The sequence below is a fragment of the Pantherophis guttatus genome, chromosome 5 (assembly GCF_059756535.1).
Source record: "Pantherophis guttatus breed Tessera chromosome 5, ASM5975653v1, whole genome shotgun sequence".
NCBI lineage: Eukaryota > Metazoa > Chordata > Lepidosauria > Squamata > Colubridae > Pantherophis > Pantherophis guttatus.
Genome location: NC_142067.1, coordinates 112,666,696 through 112,683,154, shown reverse-complemented (window position 1 = coordinate 112,683,154; position 16,459 = coordinate 112,666,696). Strand labels below are relative to the sequence as shown.

The 16,459-nt window shown below is 40.5% G+C and overlaps 1 long non-coding RNA gene across 1 annotated transcript; it reads left to right on the top strand.

Moving 5' to 3' along the window:
• Positions 1 to 7,576: 7,576 nt before the first annotated feature.
• LOC117667109 (uncharacterized) lies at positions 7,577 to 15,375 on the top strand. Its single transcript, XR_015734585.1, has 8 exons — positions 7,577 to 8,635; positions 8,820 to 10,255; positions 10,375 to 10,800; positions 10,884 to 10,956; positions 11,194 to 11,320; positions 11,437 to 11,568; positions 11,706 to 11,870; positions 12,423 to 15,375. It is a non-coding gene; the product is annotated as an uncharacterized LOC117667109 (long non-coding RNA).
• The last annotated feature ends 1,084 nt before the right edge of the window (positions 15,376 to 16,459 follow it).

The following is a 16,459-nucleotide window of genomic DNA, read 5'->3' as shown; positions in this document are numbered from 1 at the left end:
TCAATCTCCAGGGGAATGTGAGTTCTCGTTGGACCATTTGGATGGAAGTCAGACATTTGACCTAGCGCTAATTACCATAATTTGGTGTGTTTGAGATGAATATTTGAGACGGAAGCTAGATTTGTGAGTTTGGTCGAATTAACAGGAGACAGTCAGTAGGAGAAGGTGAGTTCTAGTCCTCCAATAGTCAAGGTAAGTTCTTTTGCTCTTATTTGAACGACGGTCAGAGGAGTGATCTTATGCCAATTCTCCCAGGATAAGGTGAGTTCTAGTCCTACAAATGCACATTGAGTTCTTTTCCTGCAAAATACACAATACTTGCCTGAGTTTAACCTACTTTAATCTCCAGGAGAACGTGAGTTCTAGTTGGACCCTTGGGATGGAAGTGAACTTTTTTACCTTGCACCAATTACTGCAATTTGGTGAGTTTGAGATGAACATTTAAGACGGAAGCTAGCTGTGTAAGTTTGGTCGAATTAACAGGAGACATCAGTAGGAGAAGGTGACTTCTAGTCCTCTAATAGTCAAGGTAAGTTCTCGTCTTCCAATTTGAATGAAAGGAAGAGGAGTGATCTTACTCCAATTCTCCCAGGATAAGGTGAGTTCTAGTCCTACAAAAGCATATTGAGTTCTTTTCCTGCAAAATACACAATACTTGTCTGAGTTTAACCTATTTAAATCTCCAGGGGAACGTGAGTTCTAGTTGGACCATTGGGATGGAAGTAAACTTTTCGACCTTGCACCAATTACCACAATTTGGTGAGTTTGAGATGAACATTTTAGACGGAAGCTATCTGTGTGAGTTTGGTCGAATTAACAGGAGACATCAGTAGGAGAAGTTGAGTTCTAGTCCTCCAATAGTCAAGGTAAGTTCTCGTCCTCCAATTTGAATGAAAGGAAGAGGAGTGATCTTACGCCAATTCTCCCAGGATAAGGTGAGTTCTAGTCCTACAAAAGCATATTGAGTTCTTTTCCTGCAAAATAAACCATACTTGTCTGAGTATAACCTATTTCAATCTCCAGGGGAATGTGAGTTCTAGTTGGACCATTGGGATGGAAGTCAGCCATTTGACCTTGCACCAATTACCATAATTTGGTGAGTTTGAGATGAATATTTAAGACGGAAGCTATCTGTGTGAGTTTGGTCGAATTAACAGGAGACAGTCCGTAGGAGAAGGTGAGTTCTAGTCCTCCAATAGTCAAGGTAAGTTCTTCTGCTCTTATTTGAACGACGGTCAGAGGAGTGATCTTATGCCAATTCTCCCAGGATAAGGTGAGTTCTAGTCCTACAAATGCACATTGAGATCTTTTCCTGCAAAATACACAATACTTTCCTGAGTTAACCTACTTTAATCTCCAGGAGAACGTGAGTTCTAGTTGGACCATTGGGATGGAAGTAAACTTTTCGACCTTGCGCCAATTACCACAATTTGGTGAGTTTGAGATGAACATTTAAGACAGAAGCTATCTGTTTGAGTTTGGTCGAATTAACAGGAGACATCAGTAGGAGAAGGTGAGTTCTAGTCCTCCAATATTCAAGGTAAGTTCTCATCCTCCAATTTGAATGAAAGGAAGAGGAGTGATCTTACGCCAATTCTCCCAGGATAAGGTGAGTTCTAGTCCTACAAAAGCATATTGAGTTCTTTTCCTGCAAAATACACAATACTTGTCTGAGTTTAACCTATTTCAATCTCCAGGGTAATGTGAGTTCTCGTTGGACCCTTGGGATGGAAGTCAACTTTTTGACCTTGCACCAATTACCGCAATTTGGTGAGTTTGAGATGAACATTTAAGACGGCAGCTAGCTGTGTGAGTTTGGTCGAATTAACAGGAGACATCAGTAGGAGAAGGTGAGTTCTAGTCCTCCAATAGTCAAGGTAAGTTCTCGTCCTCCAATTTGAATGAAAGGAAGAGGAGTGATCTTACTCCAATTCTCCCAGGATAAGGTGAGTTCTCGTCCTACAAAAGCATATTGAGTTCTTTTCCTGCAAAATACACAATACTTGTCTGAGTTTAACCTATTTAAATCTCCAGGGGAATGTGAGTTCTTGTTGGACCATTGGGATGGAAGTCAGCCATTTGACCTAGCGCTAATTACCATAATTTGGTGAGTTTGAGATGAATATTTGAGACGGAAGCTATCTGTGTGAGTTTGGTCGAATTAAAAGGAGACAGTCAGTAGGAGAAGGTGAGTTCTAGTCCTCCAATAGTCAAGGTAAGTTCTTCTGCTCTTATTTGAACGACGGTCAGAGGAGTGATCTTATGCCAATTCTCCGAGGATAATGTGAGTTCTAGTCCTACAAATGCACATTGAGTTCTTTTCCTGCAAAATACACAATACTTGCCTGAGTTTAACCTACTTTAATCTCCAGGAGAACGTGAGTTCTAGTTGGACCCTTGGGATGGAAGTCAACTTTTTGACCTTGCACCAATTACTGCAATTTGGTGAGTTTGAGATGAACATTTAAGACGGAAACTAGCTGTGTGAGTTTGGTCGAATTAACAGGAGACATTAGTAGGAGAAGGTGAGTTCTAGTCCTCTAATAGTCAAGGTAAGTTCTTCTGCTCTAATTTGAGCAACCGTCAGTGATCAAATTAAACAGTGATCTTACGCCAATTCTCCCATGATAAGGTGAGTTCTAGTCCTACAAAAGCATATTGAGTTCTTTTCCTGCAAAAAAAAAAAAAAAAAAAAATACTTGTCTGAGTATAACCTATTTCAATCTCCAGGGGAATGTCAGTTCTCGTTGGACCATTGGGATGGAAGTCAGCCATTTGACCTTGCACCAATTACCATAATTTGGTGAGTTTGAGATGAATATTTAAGACGGAAGCTATCTGTGTGAGTTTGGTCGAATTAACAGGAGACAGTCAGTAGGAGAAGGTGAGTTCTAGTCCTCCAATAGTCAAGGTAAGTTCTTCTGCTCTTATTTGAACGACGGTCAGAGGAGTGATCTTATGCCAATTCTCCCAAGATAAGGTGAGTTCTAGTCCTACAAATGCACATTGAGATCTTTTCCTGCAAAATACACAATACTTTCCTGAGTTTAACCTACTTTAATCTCCAGGAGAACGTGAGTTCTAGTTGGACCCTTGGGATGGAAGTCAACTTTTCCACCTTGCACCAATTACCGCAATTTGGTGAGTTTGAGATGAACATTTAAGACGGAAGCTAGCTGTGTGAGTTTGGTCGAATTAACAGGAGACATCAGTAGGAAAAGGTGAGTTCTAGTCCTCCAATAGTCAAGGTAAGTTCTCGTCCTCCAATTTGAATGAAAGGAAGAGGAGTGATCTTACACCAATTCTCCCAGGATAAGGTGAGTTCTCGTCCTACAAAAGCATATTGAGTTCTTTTCCTGCAAAATACACAATACTTGTCTGAGTTTACCCTATTTAAATCTCCAGGGGAATGTGCGTTCTAGTTGGACCCTTGGGATGGAAGTCAACTTTTTGACCTTGCACCAATTACCGCAATTTGATGAGTTTGAGATGAACATTTAAGACGGAAGCTAGCTGTGTGAGTTTGGTCGAATTAACAGGAGATATCAGTAGGAGAAGGTGACTTCTAGTCCTCCAATAGTCAAGGTAAATTCTCATCCTCAAATTTGAACGACAGGAAGAGGAGTGATCTTATGCCAATTCTCCCAGGATAAGGTGAGTTCTAGTCCTACAAAACCACATTGAGTTCTTTTCTAGCAAAATAAACAATACTTGTCTGAGTATAACCTATTTCAATCTCCAGGGGAATGTGAGTTCTCGTTGGACCATTTGGATGGAAGTCAGACATTTGACCTAGCGCTAATTACCATAATTTGGTGTGTTTGAGATGAATATTTGAGACGGAAGCTAGATTTGTGAGTTTGGTCGAATTAACAGGAGACAGTCAGTAGGAGAAGGTGAGTTCTAGTCCTCCAATAGTCAAGGTAAGTTCTTTTGCTCTTATTTGAACGACGGTCAGAGGAGTGATCTTATGCCAATTCTCCCAGGATAAGGTGAGTTCTAGTCCTACAAATGCACATTGAGTTCTTTTCCTGCAAAATACACAATACTTTCCTGAGTTTAACCTACTTTAATCTCCAGGAGAACGTGAGTTCTAGTTGGACCCTTGGGATGGAAGTGAACTTTTTTACCTTGCACCAATTACTGCAATTTGGTGAGTTTGAGATGAACATTTAAGACGGAAGCTATCTGTTTGAGTTTGGTCGAATTAACAGGAGACATCAGTAGGAGAAGGTGAGTTCTAGTCCTCCAATATTCAAGGTAAGTTCTCATCCTCCAATTTGAATGAAAGGAAGAGGAGTGATCTTACGCCAATTCTCCCAGGATAAGGTGAGTTCTCGTCCTACAAAAGCATATTGAGTTCTTTTCCTGCAAAATACACAATACTTGTCTGAGTTTACCCTATTTAAATCTCCAGGGGAATATGCGTTCTAGTTGGACCCTTGGGATGGAAGTCAACTTTTTGACCTTGCACCAATTACCGCAATTTGATGAGTTTGAGATGAACATTTAAGACGGAAGCTAGCTGTGTGAGTTTGGTCGAATTAACAGGAGACATCAGTAGGAGAAGGTGACTTCTAGTCCTCCAATAGTCAAGGTAAATTCTCATCCTCAAATTTGAACGACAGGAAGAGGAGTGATCTTATGCCAGTTCTCCCAGGATAAGGTGAGTTCTAGTCCTACAAAACCACACTGAGTTCTTTTCTAGCAAAATAAACAATACTTGTCTGAGTATAACCTATTTCCATCTCCAGGGGAACGTGAGTTCTAGTTGGACCATTGGGATGGAAGTAAACTTTTCGACCTTACACCAATTACCACAGTTTGGTGAGTTTGAGATGAACATTTAAGACGGAAGCTAGCTGTGTAAATTTGGTCGAATTAACAGGAGACATCAGTAGGAGAAGGTGACTTCTAGTCCTCCAATAGTCAAGGTAAGTTCTCGTCCTCCAATTTGAATGAAAGGAAGAGGAGTGATCTTACGCCAATTCTCCCAGGATAAGGTGAGTTCTAGTCCTACAAAAGCATATTGAGTTCTTTTCCTGCAAAATACACAATACTTGTCTGAGTTTAACCTATTTAAATCTCCAGGGGAATGTGAGTTCTAGTTGGACCATTGGGATGGAAGTAAACTTTTCGACCTTACACCAATTACCACAGTTTGGTGAGTTTGAGATGAACATTTTAGACGGAAGCTATCTGTGTGAGTTTGGTCGAATTAACAGGAGACATCAGTAGGAGAAGGTGAGTTCTAGTCCTCCAATAGTCAAGGTAAGTTCTCGTCCTCCAATTTGAATGAAAGGAAGAGGAGTGATCTTACGCCAATTCTCCCAGGATAAGGTGAGTTCTAGTCCTACAAAAGCATATTGAGTTCTTTTCCTGCAAAATAAACCATACTTGTCTGAGTATAACCTATTTAAATCTCCAGGGGAATGTGAGTTCTCGTTGGACCATTGGGATGGAAGTCAGCCATTTGACCTTGCACCAATTACCATAATTTGGTGAGTTTGAGATGAACATTTTAGACGGAAGCTATCTGTGTGAGTTTGGTCGAATTAACAGGAGACATCAGTAGGAGAAGTTGAGTTCTAGTCCTCCAATAGTCAAGGTAAGTTCTCGTCCTCCAATTTGAATGAAAGGAAGAGGAGTGATCTTACGCCAATTCTCCCAGGATAAGGTGAGTTCTAGTCCTACAAAAGCATATTGAGTTCTTTTCCTGCAAAATAAACCATACTTGTCTGAGTATAACCTATTTCAATCTCCAGGGGAATGTGAGTTCTCGTTGGACCATTGGGATGGAAGTCAGCCATTTGACCTTGCACCAATTACCATAATTTGGTGAGTTTGAGATGAATATTTAAGACGGAAGCTATCTGTGTGAGTTTGGTCGAATTAACAGGAGACAGTCAGTAGGAGAAGGTGAGTTCTAGTCCTCCAATAGTCAAGGTAAGTTCTTCTGCTCTTATTTGAACGACGGTCAGAGGAGTGATCTTATGCCAATTCTCCCAGGAAAAGGTGAGTTCTAGTCCTACAAATGCACATTGAGATCTTTTCCTGCAAAATACACAATACTTTCCTGAGTTAACCTACTTTAATCTCCAGGAGAACGTGAGTTCTAGTTGGACCATTGGGATGGAAGTAAACTTTTCGACCTTGCGCCAATTACCACAATTTGGTGAGTTTGAGATGAACATTTAAGACGGAAGCTATCTGTTTGAGTTTGGTCGAATTAACAGGAGACATCAGTAGGAGAAGGTGAGTTCTAGTCCTCCAATATTCAAGGTAAGTTCTCATCCTCCAATTTGAATGAAAGGAAGAGGAGTGATCTTACGCCAATTCTCCCAGGATAAGGTGAGTTCTCGTCCTACAAAAGCATATTGAGTTCTTTTCCTGCAAAATACACAATACTTGTCTGAGTTTACCCTATTTAAATCTCCAGGGGAATATGCGTTCTAGTTGGACCCTTGGGATGGAAGTCAACTTTTTGACCTTGCACCAATTACCGCAATTTGATGAGTTTGAGATGAACATTTAAGACGGAAGCTAGCTGTGTGAGTTTGGTCGAATTAACAGGAGACATCAGTAGGAGAAGGTGACTTCTAGTCCTCCAATAGTCAAGGTAAATTCTCATCCTCAAATTTGAACGACAGGAAGAGGAGTGATCTTATGCCAATTCTCCCAGGATAAGGTGAGTTCTAGTCCTACAAAACCACACTGAGTTCTTTTCTAGCAAAATAAACAATACTTGTCTGAGTATAACCTATTTCCATCTCCAGGGGAACGTGAGTTCTAGTTGGACCATTGGGATGGAAGTAAACTTTTCGACCTTACACCAATTACCACAGTTTGGTGAGTTTGAGATGAACATTTTAGACGGAAGCTATCTGTGTGAGTTTGGTCGAATTAACACGAGACATCAGTAGGAGAAGGTGACTTCTAGTCCTCCAATAGTCAAGGTAAGTTCTCATCCTCCAATTTGAATGAAAGGAAGAGGAGTGATCTTACGCCAATTCTCCCAGGATAAGGTGAGTTCTAGTCCTACAAAAGCATATTGAGTTCTTTTCCTGCAAAATACACAATACTTGTCTGAGTTTAACCTATTTAAATCTCCAGGGGAATGTGAGTTCTAGTTGGACCATTGGGATGGAAGTAAACTTTTCGACCTTACACCAATTACCACAGTTTGGTGAGTTTGAGATGAACATTTTAGACGGAAGCTATCTGTGTGAGTTTGGTCGAATTAACAGGAGACATCAGTAGGAGAAGGTGAGTTCTAGTCCTCCAATAGTCAAGGTAAGTTCTCGTCCTCCAATTTGAATGAAAGGAAGAGGAGTGATCTTACGCCAATTCTCCCAGGATAAGGTGAGTTCTAGTCCTACAAAAGCATATTGAGTTCTTTTCCTGCAAAATACACAATACTTGTCTGAGTTTAACCTATTTCAATCTCCAGGGTAATGTGAGTTCTCGTTGGACCCTTGGGATGGAAGTCAACTTTTTGACCTTGCACCAATTACCGCAATTTGGTGAGTTTGAGATGAACATTTAAGACGGCAGCTAGCTGTGTGAGTTTGGTCGAATTAACAGGAGACATCAGTAGGAGAAGGTGAGTTCTAGTCCTCCAATAGTCAAGGTAAGTTCTCGTCCTCCAATTTGAATGAAAGGAAGAGGAGTGATCTTACGCCAATTCTCCCAGGATAAGGTGAGTTCTCGTCCTACAAAAGCATATTGAGTTCTTTTCCTGCAAAATACACAATACTTGTCTGAGTTTAACCTATTTAAATCTCCAGGGGAATGTGAGTTCTTGTTGGACCATTGGGATGGAAGTCAGCCATTTGACCTAGCGCTAATTACCATAATTTGGTGAGTTTGAGATGAATATTTGAGACGGAAGCTATCTGTGTGAGTTTGGTCGAATTAACAGGAGACAGTCAGTAGGAGAAGGTGAGTTCTAGTCCTCCAATAGTCAAGGTAAGTTCTTCTGCTCTTATTTGAACGACGGTCAGAGGAGTGATCTTATGCCAATTCTCCGAGGATAAGGTGAGTTCTAGTCCTACAAATGCACATTGAGTTCTTTTCCTGCAAAATACACAATACTTGCCTGAGTTTAACCTACTTTAATCTCCAGGAGAACGTGAGTTCTAGTTGGACCCTTGGGATGGAAGTCAACTTTTTGACCTTGCACCAATTACTGCAATTTGGTGAGTTTGAGATGAACATTTAAGACGGAAACTAGCTGTGTGAGTTTGGTCGAATTAACAGGAGACATTAGTAGGAGAAGGTGAGTTCTAGTCCTCTAATAGTCAAGGTAAGTTCTTCTGCTCTAATTTGAGCAACCGTCAGTGATCAAATTAAACAGTGATCTTACGCCAATTCTCCCATGATAAGGTGAGTTCTAGTCCTATAAAAGCACATTGAGTTCTTTTCCTGCAAAAATAAAAAAATAAAAAAATACTTGTCTGAGTATAACCTATTTCAATCTCAGGAGGAGGTGAGTTCTAGTTGGACCATTGGGATGGAAGTCAGCTTTTTGACCTTGCTCCAATTACCACAATTTGGTGACTTTTGACGAACATTTAAGACGGAAGCCAGCTGTGTAACTTTGGTCGAATTAACAGGAGACTGTCAGTAGGAGAAGGTGAGTTCTAGTCCTCAAATAGTCAAGGTAAGTTCTTCTGCTCTTATTTGAATGACCGCCAGAGGAGTGATCTTACACCAATTCTCCCAGGATAAAATGAGTTCTAGTCCTAGAAAAGCAGATTGAGTTCTTTTTCAGCAAAATAAACAATACTTGTCTCAGTATAACCTATTTCAATCTCCAGGAGAACATGAGTTCTAGTTGGACCATTGGAATGGAAGTCAGCCATTTGACCTATTGCCAATTACCATAATTTGGTGAGTTTGAGATGAACATATATTTAAGACAGAAGCTAGATTTGTGAGTTTGTTCGAATTAGCAAGAGACATCAGTGAGAGAAGGTGAGTTCTCCAATAGTTAAGGTAAGTTCTCGTCTTCCAATTTGAACGACAGGAAGAGGAGTGATCTTACGCCTATTCTCCCAGGATAAGGTGAGTTCTAGTCCTACAAAAGCACATAGAATTCTTTTCCAGGAAAATAAAAAATAGTTATCTGAGTATAACCTATTTCAATCTCAGGAGAAGGTGAGTTCTAGTTGGACCATTTGGATGGAAGCCAGCTTTTTGACTTTGCGCCAATTACCGCAATTTGGTGAGTTTGAGATGAACATTTAAGACGGAAGCCAGCTGTGTAACTTTGGTTGAATTAACTGGAGACAATAGTAGGAGAAGGTGAGTCCTAATCCTCCAATAGTCAAGGTAAATTCTCGTCCTCCAATTTGAATGACAGGAAGAGGTGTGATCTTATGTCATTTCTCCCAGGATAAGGTGAGTTCTAGTCCTACAAAAGCACATTGAGTTCTTTTCCTGCAAAATAAACAATACTTGTCTGAATTTAACCTATTTCAATCACCAGGGGAACTTGAGTCCTCGTTGGACCATTAGGATGGAAGTCAGCTTTTTGACCTTGCACCAATTACTGCAATTTGGTGAGTTTGGGATGAACATTTAAGATGGAAGCCAGCTGTGTAACTTTGGTCGAATTAACAGGAGACTGTCAGTAGGTGAAGGTGAGTTCTAGTCCTCAAATAGTCAAGATAAGTAGTTCTGCTCTTATTTGAAAGACTGCCAGAGGAGTGATCTTACACCAATTCTCCCAGGATAAGGTGAGTTCTAGTCCTACAAAAGCACATTGAGTTCTTTTCCTGCAAAATAAACAATACTTCTCTGAATTTAACCTATTTCAATCACCAGGGGAACGTGAGTCCTTGTTGGACCATTAGGATGGAAGTCAGCTTTTTGACCTTGTGCCAATTACTGCAATTTGGTGAGTTTGAGATGAACATTTACGACGGAAGCAAGCTGTGTGAGTTTGGTCGAATTAACAGGAAACATAATTAGGAGAAGGTGAGTTCTAGTCCTCTAATAGTCAAGGTAAATTCTCGTCCTCCAATTTGAATGACAGGAAGAGGAGTGATCTTGTCAATTCTCTCAGGATAAGGTGAGTTCTAGTCCTATGAAAGCACATTGAGTTCTTTTCCTACAAAATACATTCTACTTCCCTGAGTTTACTTTGTTCCAATCACCAGGAGTTTGTGATTTCTAGTCGAACCATTGGGATGGAAGGCAGCTGCTTGACAGACAATGGATTGATCCTATATGCCAATTCACCCAGGAAAGTGTGAGTTGTAGTTGAACCATAAAAAACAGCTATGTGACCTTGGCCTATAACTAATAGAATGTGTCCTCCTGTCCTGCAATAAGATTGCTATGTTCTCCTCTTTAAATATGTAAAAAAAGACATGTGATTGACTTTGGACCAATCAGCAGGAGATGGTGAGTTTTTGTCCTCCGATATGAATGAAAGCCAGTGGAGTGATCTTATGCCAATTCCCCCAGGAAAAGGTGAGTTCTTGTCTACAAAAGCACATTGAACTTGTTTTCCTGCAAAATACATAATACTTTTCTGAGTTTACTTTATTCCAATCACCAGGAGTTTGTGATTTCTAGTCGAAACATTGGGATGGAAGGCAGCTGCTTGACCTTTGACCAATCACCAGCATACAGTGAGTTCACTTCAAAAGTTTGCAACTGAAACCAACTCGATGACTTTTTCAAAATCAGCAGGAGATGTTGAATTCTAGTCTGGCATTAGGCACAGTAAGTTCTCATCCTCCAATGTGAATGACAGAGTGATGTGACCTTACATCAATTCTCCCAGAAAAGGTGAGTTCAAGTCTGCAAAAGCAGATTGAGTTCTTTTCCTGCAAAATAATACTTGTCTGAGTTGACTTTATTCCAATCATCAGGAGATGGTGACTTCTGGTCGAATCATTGGGATGGAAGCCAGCTTTTTAACCTTGCTTCAATCATCAAGAAATGGTATGTTTGAATCTATTACTTTGTTACTGCATTAATTTGGTCGAATTAACCAAAATGAGTTCTCATCCTGCATTGTGCAAAATAAGTTCTAGTCCTCCAATATGAATTGTATCCAGCAGAGGGACCTTTGACCAATCTCCAGGTGAGTTCTAATCATGCAAAAGCTACAGTGAGTTCTAGTCCTGCAATATACATAATAGTAATCTGAGACTGAGACTTTATTCCAATCCCCAATAGATGGTGTAGTTCCAGTCAAGCATTTGGGATGGAAGCCAGTTGCTTCACTTTGGACCAATCATCAGGAGACAGTGAGTCTGAGTGGAACCAGGCAGCTAATTCACCTTGGACCAATCACCAGGGGATGGTGAGTTCTAGTCCTGCAATAGACAATTTAAGCTCTTGTTTTCCTATATGCATGACATTCAGTTGAGTGACCTTGGCCAATCACCAGGAAAATGTATTGTTGTGTTTCTGCAATAGGCATGGTAACTTCTAGTCCTCCAAAGATGAATGACATTTAGCAGAGTGATCTTGAGGCAATCACCAGAAGAATGTGAGTTTCGTCCTGCAGAAGGCATGACAGATTGCTGAGTGACTTTTATCCAATAGACAGTAAGTTCTAGTCTTCCGATAGGAACAAAAGCCTGCCTCCCTCCCTCCCTCCCTCCCTCCCTCCCTCCCTTCCTTCCTTCCTTCCTTCCCTGTTTATTACTCACCTTCTGTGTCTTCTTTCTTCCTCCTTTATTCAGAAGCAGAATTCTCTCAATTTGGGGCCTTCAGTCCTAGGAAGAGGGCAATAGCAAACCACTATTTAAAAAACTCACCAAGAAAACTGTCAGGACTTAATAGGAGAAACTCTACCCCTACTTTGAGGGTCTGCCCCAACTGGAGGGCTCCACCTTCTCATCTGCCAGGTATCTCTTCTCAGAGTTTCTATGTTCAGTGGGGGATAGGGTAGGATAAGATAGAAATTGGGAATTCTTCATAATGGGCAGTACTGCTGGGGAAATACTAAGATGTGTCAAAAATACATTTGCTCAATTTCCATATTTTCTTAAGTAATGAGCAAAATTTATTGCTACCTGAGCTCTTGCCTCACAATCAGGAGGTTGTGAGTTCGATCCTAGGTAGCGGCAGATGTAGGGTCTCCTGCTTGGGCAGGGGGTTGGACTCGATGACCTGCAAAGTCCCTTCCAACTCTGTTAATCTGTTAAAAAACCTTCCCAACTCCTGCTGTTTATCTGAATATCTTTGGATTGTCTTGCTAGGTGCTTTGTTGCTGTTAAGGTAGGACTGGCTCCACAACACAAGTTCTTCTTTAATGTACTTGCAAATTTCTCATTTCACTAAATTCAACCAGGCTTGAAATCAAGAGATGGTGAATTCTAGTCCCACCTTAGGCACAAAGCCCATCCTCCCCCTTTGTTTATTTTTCTCTTCCTCTCTCTACCTTCTTCTTTCCTTAGGCAGAAAGCCAGCTCAGTGACCTTCAAGCAGTCACTCTCTCACCACTCTCAGAAGAAGACAATGGCAAACCACTTCTCAAACACCTTGCTAAGGAAAGTACTTGTTCAGATAGTCTCTGTGAATTGGTCCTGATTGAATGCAAGAAAAAAAAAGCAATGGTTGACGAAGACGGAAGGGCCCCTCCTCACGATGTCCAAGGCATCGTGTCCTGGTTAGGACCACAGTGAAGATGGGCAGAAGATGGCCTTCAAGCAAACCAATGTCCCCTGTTGCATGATATGAAGTCAACGGCTGAAATGGGACCCAAGTTATTTAACTGGGTGATTGCTAAATGAGACACAACCAATTGATGCTGTGTTGTACCAACCAACAAGTGTAGAATTCCCACAACCCACAAATCAAAACCAAACAACTCTGGACATGCTTGTTGGGAATTCCATGCAAGGCAGCTAATGGGTGTAGGCCTAGAGGGCTGGGTTGCTGCCCAGTGGGTTGGACACAGCTTGAGCTGGGTCAGGATGAGGACCTGACAATTGGCCCCTGTCTTCTTCTGGACAGGATGTCCAGACATCCTGCCCCAGTGAAGAAGAACGAAGGGAGACCTGTTTAAATTAATTAATTAATTAACAACCAGTTGTAGTTTCTCAATTAATTAATGACCGCTTGTAATTTCTACATTAATTAATTGACCACTTGTAGTTTCTACATTAATTAATTAATGATAAGTTTTGAAGAACTTAAAAGCTAAAACAATTTCTTATTCTTCTAAATATATCTGTGATTCTATCCAATATCACAGATAAAAGTCAGGAGAATGACCAAGTGTTTCTTTGATAATGCATCAAAATCTCACCAGAAAATAAGAGATATATTTCAGAGAGACGAGTTGAAAAACTGTTTGATATTGTACAAACTGTGTTTTATATACCAGATCCTCTTGCATCTTATCCATTTAAACTGCCTGGCTGATAAGGAATGAAAAGTTGTACAATAAAACACTGCTAGCATCAAATTTCTGGTAGAAAGATGATGACAAATGACATGTTCTTCAGGTCGGAAAATTGTTGTATGTGCAGGAATGTTGTATGTGCAGGAATAAAATATACTTTCCCCTTTTTGGGAAAAATACCCATTAACCTGCAATGTGTCAATGGAGATTCTCAGTCATCCAGGTCATGGTTGTCCCAAAGGTGCTTTTCCAAAAGGCAAGTGGGCTTTCTTTAAAAATGTTTTGCTTCTCCTCCCAAAAGCTTCTTCAGTTATTTTTCTTCTTCAGTTTGCTTCTTCGATGAGAAGTGAAATGTTTTCAAGGGGGAAAAAAACCCAGGGAAGTCCAGTTGTCTTTTGCAAAAGCACCTTTGGGACAACCATAACCTGGATGACTGAAAATCTCCATAGACACAGTATCAGTTCTTCCTCCCATAAATTAGCTGGGATGAGTTTAAATCGGGAGATGCTGCTAGATTTTGAATTGTATCCCAGGCACAGCAGTAGGAAAAAGATGGCAAAGCCTACATAACCTACATTTATATTTTATGTTTCAAGGCCACCTATCTACCTCCAGGAGGGATTTTAGTTGGTGGTTATTCCGGTTTTTCATTGGACCTCTGCATGGCTTAGGCCCAGGGTATTTGGCTGACCATCTGCAGCCAGCGACAGCTCCCCATCGCCTGGTGCGTTCTCACAGAGAGGGCCTCCTTGGGGTGCCGTCGGCCAGACAATGTCAGCTGACGACCCCGAGGGAGTGGGCCTTCTCTGTGGGCACACCTACCCTGTGGAATCAGCTCCCCCTGGAGCTCTGGGTGGCCCCTAACCTTCACTCTTTCTGCCGTGACCTTAAAACATGGTTATTTTGCCTGGCTGTTTGGACTGAAGGGGTTTTAAAGGGGATTTAATGGTCTTTTTATAATCTTATTGGGTATTTTTAATTTTAATTTATTGATTTTGCTTCTTTTTATTGTTGTGAGCCACCCTGAGTCCTTTCGGAGATAGGCCGGTATACAAGTTCAATCAATCAATCAATCAATCAATCAATCAATAAATAGGCTTTTGAAACATAACCTTTTGGCCTTATGTTATGCAACCAGATTTAGTTCAATAGAGAATGAAGTTCTCCAAACAAATATCTCGTGTGCAGAACATGAAGACAATGAGCTCAAGCTGAATTTGTTGTCTGCTCAAAAGCTAGCTGGAAATTAATAGGATCCGTAGATAACAGAAGCAGGTTCATATCCTCTACTTATAAATCAGAGATGCAAACTCTGGATTAATATAAACATACATCACATTGGTTCACTGTTAATCAAGGGCCCATCTTTTATGGAGCATTTTAAGTAATTCTTTTAGATTCTTGTGGAATTATAACTCTGTTCAAAAAAAAATTATAAAACAACAAATGTAAAATTGCTGCTTGTTGCTTTTTGGCGGCTGTGCTAAAAACTGTATTTTAGCATTGCTTAAGGCCGTTGCTTTAATTAGTGGGTCACTTAAAATATATCAATATCAAGCCTAATGAGGCAAAATAAAGTCATAATTAAGAATGTGTCTGGGCAAAGTGCTTATAGGCAATGTTGACTTAGATCAGAGCTCTGTTTGGATATATACTGCCTGCTATATATTGCGTTATTGCTGATTGGCACAGTGGTTAGAACGCAGCCACAGTAGCGCCGTGGTTAGAATGCAATACTGCAGGCTGCTTCTGCTGACTGCCAGCAGCCTGCAATTTGGCAATTCAAATCTCACCCGGCTCAAGGTTGACTCAGCCTTCCATCCTTCTGAGGTTGGTAAAATGAGGACCCAGATTGTTGGGGGCAAGATGCTGACTCTATAAACTGCTTAGAGCGGGCTGTAAAGCACTGTGAAGCAGTATATAAGTCTAAGTGCTATTGCTATTGCTATTGCTTTTGTAAAAAAAAAATCATACTCTATAAATAAATGTTTTCTTTGATCTCTTCTCTGTCTTTTGATTCCTTGTACAAGTGTTTGCAAGATGGTAGCACTGAAGATGTGTTAAACAGACATTGTTATAATTGTTCCTCAAGTTATCAGAAATTAACTGGATATCCCTGACCTGTTTCCATGTATAAGTCCATGATTACTTTTTAATATAGGAGAAAACATAAGGGGGTGGGGAGGTAGGGAATGGCCAGTGTAGTACTTATTTACATGTTTGAAATGCATAAAGAAAAGAATTGGCCTCAAAACTTCTTATCTCTATAACGTTATTGCTATAATACCTGAATCGCAATGCATTTACTGATTAAGTCAAATAAAATCTGATCTATTAATTTATTACCCCTTCTTGGTTTTGGCAATTTAAGAAACTAGAAAGGTAAAAGTAAAGGTTCCCCTCGCACATATGTGCTAGTCGTTCCCAACTTTAGGGGGCGGTGCACATCTCCGTTTCAAAGCCGAAGAACCAGTGCTGTCTGAAGATGTCTCCGTGGTCATTTGGCCGGCATGACTAAAAACCAAAGGCACACAGAACACTGTTACGTTCCCACCAAAGGTTGTTCCTATTTCTCTACTTGCATTTTTTACGTGCTTTCGAACTGCTAGGTTGGCAGAAGCTGGGACAAGTAATGGGAGCTCACCCCATTAACGTGGCACTAGGGATTCGAACCATTGAACTGCCAAACTTTTGATCGACAAGCTCAGCATCTTAGCCACTGAGCCACCACATCCCTCTTAAGAAACTATAGATCATTACAAAGGAAATGCATCCAATGAATGCATTTTATAAGAGGAGAGATTACTTCTACTGTAAATGAAACCAACTAAAGGCACGTCTCTCTAGCTCATTTTCCAGACAAGGAGAAACAGGTACAAAATTTGAACACTGATTTCATTATACGTCTTGCTTTTAATGCAAACAAGCAATTGCACTGCCGTAATATTGACTTCTTAGCTTTCTTATAATAAAATTCCTTATCTGAATTCCATGGATTTTAAAGTATCCATTCAATTAGTTCTAGTCTAAGCTATGGTAGATTGTAGATCAGTATGATGATTATTTAATTTAGCTGCTATAGTGACC